The sequence below is a fragment of the Chrysochloris asiatica genome, unplaced genomic scaffold, assembly GCF_000296735.1.
Source record: "Chrysochloris asiatica unplaced genomic scaffold, ChrAsi1.0 scaffold00062, whole genome shotgun sequence".
NCBI lineage: Eukaryota > Metazoa > Chordata > Mammalia > Afrosoricida > Chrysochloridae > Chrysochloris > Chrysochloris asiatica.
Genome location: NW_006408580.1, coordinates 12347091 through 12352079, shown reverse-complemented (window position 1 = coordinate 12352079; position 4989 = coordinate 12347091).

The window sequence follows — 4989 nt, the reverse complement described above, 5'->3', positions numbered from 1 at the left end:
TTGGTCCATGTACAGATTCCTCATGAGCACAATTAAGTGTTCCGGAATACTCATACTTTGCAATGTTGTCCATAGCTTGTCATGATCCACACAATTGAAGGCCTTTGCGTAGTCAATAAAGCACAGGCAAACATCGTTCTGGTATTCTCGCTTTCAGCTAAGATTCATCTGACATCAGCAATGATATCCCTCATTCCACATCCTCTTTTGAATCAGACTTGAACCTCTGGCAGTTCTCTGTCAATGTATGCTTGCAGCTGTTTCTGTATTACCTTTAGTAAAACTTTACTTTCCAGTTTTCCTAGATTCATACTTCATACATTCAATGTTCTGATTATTAGTGGATGTTTACAGCTGTTTCTCTTCATTTTGAGTTGTGCCCCATCAACAAATAAGGAGCGCTGCTAGCGTAGCGGTTATGAATTGGGCTACTTACCTCAAGGTCTACTGGCTGCTCCACAGGAGAAAGATAAGGCATTCTGCTCCAGTAAAGATTTACAGCCTCGGAAACCCTGTAGAGGGTTGCTATGAGTCGGAACCGACTCCACGGCTTCCTTTTCTGGTTCCTGTTCACAAGGGATATGATCTCAGTTTCATGCCATTGAAAGTGATGTTGGTTGTTGATTTTGTATATATGCCCTTAATTATGTTGAGGAATTTCCCTTCTATTCTTATTTTGAGTGTTTTTATTAAGAATGAGTGTTGGATTTTCTCAAATGACTTTTCTGCATCAATTGATATGATCATATATTTTTTTCTTTTCTTTTATTTGGAGGATTATGTTGATTGTTTTTCTAATATTGAACCATCCCTGCAAACCTGGTATGAATCCCACTTGGACATGATGTATTATTTTTTGATGTAGTGTTGAATTCTATTTGCTAGCATTTTGTTGGGAATTTCTCAATCTATGTTCATGAGGGATATTGGTTTATAATTTCCTTTCTTAGTGATGTTGTTTCCTGGTTTTGGCATCAGAGTTACACTTGCTTCATAAAATGAATTTGGGTGTTTTCAGTCATTTTCTACATTATGGAATAATTTGAGTAAAATTGGTGTCATCTCTTCTTTGAATGTTTTGTAGTATTCACATGTACAGCCATTTGGACCTGGCTATTTTTAGTTGCTCCAGCGGGAGAAAGATGAGGCTTTCTACTCCCGTAAAGATTTACACCCTCGGAAACCCTGTACAGGGTCGCTATGGGTCGGAACCGACTCGACGGCACTTAACAACAACAACAATTTTTAGTTGGGAATTTTTTTTAATGAATTGATCAATTTCTTCTCTTGTTATAGGCCTGTTCAAGTTTTCTACTTCAGTCTGTGTTAGCTAAGATAGGTCATGTGTTTCTAGAAATTTGTCGATTTCTTCTAGGTTTTCAAGTTTGTTGGCGTACAATTCACAGTATTCTGTTATTATAATTATTTCCATTGGCTCTGTCATGATGTCACCATATCACTTCTTATTCATATTATTTGTATCTTCTCCATTTTCTCTTTTGCTAGGTTTGCCAGTGGTTTGTTGATTTTATTTATCCTTCCAATGAAGCAACTTTTTGTCTTGTTGATTCTGCATTTTTCCGATTATATTTATTTCTGCTATAACCTCATTTGTTTTCTTCAAACTATGGCAGTAGGCATACTTTGCTGCACTTTTTATAATTGTTGGAGATATTTGCTTAAAGTGCTAATTTTGGTTCTTTCTTCTTTTTGGATGTGTGCATTTATTTATTGCTGTAAATTGCCTTCTGAGCACTGCTTTTACTGTGTCCCAAAGTTTTTGGTAAATTGTGTTTTCATTCTTGTTTGATTCAAGGAATTTTAAAATTTCAATTCTTACTTGATTACCTAGTAGCTTTTAAACAGGATATTGTTCAATTTCCACATATTTTATATTTTTGCTTGATCTTCTTATTGTTGATTTGTAATTTTATAGCATTGTGATCTGAACAGATGTTTTGTAGTATTTTGATGCATTTAAATTTAATGAGGTTTGTTTTGTGGTCTAACATATGGTGTATTCTGAAGAATGTTCCATGTGAAATGGAAAAGAATGTATTTTATATTGCTGTTTTGAGGGTGAGTGCTCTGTATATGTCTGTGAGGTAAGGTTGGTTGATTGTGTTGTTTAGTTCATCTGTGTCTTTGTTGAGTTTCTTTCTAGTTGTTTGGTCCTTCATCAAAAGTAGTATGTTAAAATGTATTATTATTGCAGAATTATCTTTCTTCATTTTTATTAGAGTGTGACTTATTTTTTTGAAACTCTTTTATTGGGGGCATAAATGTTTATTATGGTTATGTCCTCTTGTTCAACTGACCCTTTAATCATGTTATAATACCCTTTTTTTGTCTTTTGTATTTGTTTTTGCATTAAAGTCTATTTTATCAGAGATTAAAATTGTCACTCCTACCCATTTTTTATTGTTATTAGCTTTATATATTTTTTCTATCCTTTGATTTTTTTAAGTCTATTTTTGTCTTTGTGTATAAGATGGGTTTCTTGTAAACAGTAATTGAAATATCCTGTTTTCTTATCCATTCTGCTACTTTTGGTCTCCTGATTGGTGCATAAAATAAATTTACATTCAGTGTAATTATAAATAGATGTGAATTGATTGCTGTCATTTTGCTGTATTTTTTTTTATTAATGTGTGTGTGTTTTTGTGTTGCTGGTATCTTTGTTTCACATAATTTTCTGTGTTGAGTTCACTTTGTAGGTTTTATTTTCATCTTCTACATTTCAGTTATGCTAATGTCTACTAAATCTTTGTGATTTTTCTCATTTTTATTTTGATGTTAAGGTTTATTCATTTTCTTTGAGATATTTATTAAACAATATTGATTAAAATTTAATTAATATTTATTAATTTTTCCCCTGCTTAAAACTTTCTCTATTATCTTGAAATCTACTTGACTTATTCAACTTTTGGAAATTCTGTATATACCCTATTCCCTCCTTTTGCTTTGTAGATATCATTATAAACTGATATCTCTGGTTCCATTATATTGAGTCTTGTAGATTTGTTTTACTTTAAATATTTCTATATCTTGGTGTGGTGCTGTAGGATAAGCATTAGAATGTAAAGTTGATTTGAACAGCAAGGTTGGCTGTTCAAACTCACCAATCGCTCCTCATAATCCTATATAGGATTTCTATGAGCCAGAACTGATTTAATGGCATTTAACAACAACGTATCTGATTTGAATTCTGGATGGTGTTGTCATAGATGTTAATCTCAGGTTGTTGTCTGCTGTTGCTGTTTCTCAATTCAAAGAGCATCCTTTAGTATTTTTTGTAAAGTTGGTCTTATTTTTACAAATTCCTTTAATTTTTGTTTTTCTGAAAATGCCCTAATTTCACTGTCATATTTGAGAGACACCTTTGCTGGCTATATGAGTCTTGGTTGGCAATTTTTTTCTTCCAGCTTTGTATATGCAATCCCATTGCTTTATCACCTGCTTGGTTTCTGCTGAGGAACCAGAGCTTAGTTTTATGGGTTCTCCTTTGTAGATAATTTTTTTATTTTCCCTAGCTGCTCTCAGGATTCTTATCTTTGGTTTTGGAAAGTTAGGGGTCTCCTGAAAGTCAAGGATTTCATGAGGTGGTTGTGGGAGGGATATGACGTGGAAGTTCTTCTCTTTTTCGTTGACTCTCCTCCACTTTACCAAGCATGATCTCCACTAGGGACTGATCTGTCTTAGGTTAGGTTCTCTAGAGAAGTAATATATATATGTCTGTATAGTTGTTAATTGCTGTCAAGTTGATTCTGACTCATAATGACCCTGTATAGAGTTTCCAATGAGTGGCTGGTGAGCTTGAACTGCCGACCTTGCGGTTCAAACCAATCTTGCAGTTTAGTGCATTAATCCACATTGCCACACCATGACTCTTTCTCTCTCTCTCTCTATATATATATATGGTAGGCAGCTCTGGAAGGCAGGAAACCCAAGCTGGGGCACAGAGCAGGAACTTCTACATTTCAGTTATGCTAATATCTACTAAATCTTACTGATTTTTCTCATTTTTATTTTGATGTTAAGGTTTATTCATTTTCTTTGAGATATTTATTAATCAATATTAATTAAAATTAAATTAATATTAATTAATATTTATTAATTTTCCCAGTTTAAAACTTTCTCTATTATCTTGAAATCTACTTGGCTTATTCAACGTTTGGAAATTCTGTATATACACTATTCCCTCCTTTTGCTACATTTGTAGATATCATTATAAACTGATATCTCTGGTTCCATTATATTCAGTCTTGTAGATTTGTTTACTTTATATATTTCTATATCCTGGTTTGGTGCTGTAGGATAAGCATTAGACTGCAAAGTTGATTTGAACAGCAAGGTTGGCTGTTCAAACTCACCAATCGCTCCTCATAATCCTATATAGGATTTCTATGAGCCAGAACTGACTTAATGGCATTTAACAACAACGTATCTGATTTGAATTCTGGATGGTGTTGTCATAGATGTTAATCTCAGGTTGTTGTCTGCTGTTGTTGTTTCTCAATTCAAAGAGCATCCTTTAGTATTTTTTGTAAAGTTGGTCTTATTTTTACAAATTCCTTTAATTTTTGTTTTTCTGAACATGCCCTAATTTCACTGTCATATTTGAGAGACAACTTTGCTGGCTATATGAGTCTTGGTTGGCAAATTTTTTTCTTTCAGTTTTGTATATGCAATCCCATTGCCTTATCACCTGCTTGGTTTCTGCTGAGGAACCAGAGCTTAGTTTTATGAGTTCTCCTTTGTAGATAATTTTTTTTATTTTCCTTAGCTGCTCTCAGGATTCTTATCTTTGGTTTTGGAAAGTTAGGTGTCTGCTGAAAGTCAAGGATCACATGAGGTGGTTGTGGGAGGGATATAACGTGGAAGTTCTCTTTTTCGTTGACTCTACACTTTACCAAGCATGATCTCCACTCGGGACTGATCTGTATTAGGTTAGGTTCTCTCTCTCTCTCTCTCTCTCTCTCTCTCTCT